General features: G+C 37.0%; 1 protein-coding gene across 1 annotated transcript in view; it reads right to left on the reverse strand.

Moving 5' to 3' along the window:
- The window catches only part of hpse2 (heparanase 2), a 45,242-nt gene that overhangs the window by 34,668 nt on the left and 8,074 nt on the right, over positions 1-2,500 (reverse strand). The gene's annotated exons all lie outside the window — the stretch shown is intronic.

Below are 2,500 nucleotides of genomic sequence, written 5' to 3' on the forward strand. Positions count from 1 at the left end.
ACTCACACACACACATTCACAAGCAAGCACACATTCATAAGCACACACACACACAGAGACAGACACACAGACGCACGCACACACACATTATTATTATACACACACATTTGCTATCTTTTTTCCCCAAAACTCTGCACACAAATTCAACTACTACTTACACAAAATACAAAACAGATTTCCACAAAGCATTCACTTGTCTTGCACCATGAACACAATCCCATGATATGACAAACTTTTGTCTTTTTCACTTACACACTGTTGCTCTAAATCTAAACCTGTATTGTTTTACTGTTGTTTTGATATATTACAATATAAAAATGAAAAGATGCATTGAAATGGAACCCGACACAAACAAAGTTGCAACGAAAAACAAACACACACACACACACGCAGGCACGTACGTACGCACGCAGGCACGCACGCACGCACGCTCACACACACACACACACACACACACACACACACACACACACACACACACACACACACACACACACACACACACACACACACACACACACACACACACATATATATATATATAAATATAGTGTATATGATACAGGAAAAAACAATGCAGGATTACTGAAGCCAGGTGTGAGGCATTTACATTGGTGAATGGGAAACCAAGTGGCTTCCTGTAAGGTGTGTGTTAAGCAAAGAATTTTGTCTATTGATTTACAGAAAGTTCCAAGGTTGAGAATGTGAGAATAAGTGTTTGGTTTTACTAACTTAAGGTGGAGCTGTGATACATGAGTGTTAGGGTTTATAAGTATCAATCAATCAACCAATTATCCAATCAATCAATCAATCAATCAATCAATCAATCAATCAATCAAAATGTATTTGTATAGTACCATCATCCTACATAGTTGAATCAATAACTGGATGAATTTACAAATAGTTTCATAATAAGTTGAATTGTGCATAAACCGTTGCAAACTGTAAGGCTGGGCTGTGCCGCCAATACAGAATATATTAGGATTTAAAAATATCAATCAATCAATCAATCAATCAATCAATCAATCAATCAATCAATCAATCAATCAATCAATCAATTAACCAATCAATTGATCAAACAAAATATGTCTGTATAGTACAATATCTCAACTAGTTCCCTTAATAGCTGACTAAATTGACAGATAGTGTCGTATTTACATGGCTAATTTCTGTGTTAACAGTTACAACAGTTACAACTAAATATATAATAATAATATATATATTATTCTATATATTATTAGTGGCTCTTTTGTTAAGCAGTTTCTCAAGGCGCCTGCCGAGATGCCTGCCTGAAAATCGGCACACTTTAAATGTCTTTCTTCAAATATGAAGTGCCAACAGTTGATACAAACATGACAATGTCTGTGGCTGTTCAACTTTAAAGTAAGATTTCTTAGGGCAAGTTTGTTTTGTGTCATAACCAGATTTGATTTAAGTTCAAGTAGAGGTCCTATTACAGATGTAATTACAACACAAGTAGTATGATGCTACATAGTTGCAGCTATGTAACAACATACCACTAGTGGTTATAATTACTGTTGAAATGAAACAGTAGGCCTACTTCAACTCCTACGTTATACAACTCTGGTCATGACTACGTCAAGTCATATTTTGCCTGTGAGGTGGTTAGTCCACAAACCACACTTAGACACACGCGCGCGCACACACACACACACACACACACACACACACACACACACACACACACACACACACACACACACACACACACACACACACACACACACACACACACACTGGAGCTTCTTTATCATCGTCCTGGTTAGGGACTCATTCTTCCGTCATAGAGAACATTAGACTAGAGGTGTCACGCCCCCAAGTGTCACGGTAATCCTCTGTGAAAAAATGGCTTAATAATATCAATATGTCCATCTACAGACTATTCAAGGACAAAATAATTTACATTTGCTGCTAAATATCTACCTAATATGCACTGATTAAAAAAATTGTTTTATCAGTTTGTGTAATTGAAGCAGATATGTAGCCCTCATATTCACACATTTTAGGTCATTTTTTGACAGAGGTGGGGTGTTCTCCATTGATTTGCACTGACTGAAGGGCACAGGTCTACCTACACAAGATGGAGGCTGCGCTTGCCGTTTTCCGATGCTGTTGTGAATTGCTGTGACATCTCTAGTCTTATATTCTATAGTCTTCGTTTAATACATCGATTGATTCATGGGAATTAAAAAAAAACGTAACAATGTTGCCTTATTACTAATAACTGTTACGTTTTTTAATAATATTAGCCTTTCAAGCCATGCCAAGTATGACTGAACACTTCTCAACCTTAAAAGGATACGTAACTTAGTATCTTCCCAAAAAAAAACACTATCGTTGAAATGCACATGTAAGGCAATCTTGCCATTATTCCAGATGTTGGTATTCGGGTGAACACGTTAGATTTTGAAAGATGATTCAGCCCCAGGACAGCGGGTTGGCTTGTTAAGGTGATTGAAATGGGGGGAAAAATCAAATA

The sequence above is a fragment of the Engraulis encrasicolus genome, chromosome 24 (genome assembly GCF_034702125.1).
Source record: "Engraulis encrasicolus isolate BLACKSEA-1 chromosome 24, IST_EnEncr_1.0, whole genome shotgun sequence".
Lineage (NCBI taxonomy): Eukaryota > Metazoa > Chordata > Actinopteri > Clupeiformes > Engraulidae > Engraulis > Engraulis encrasicolus.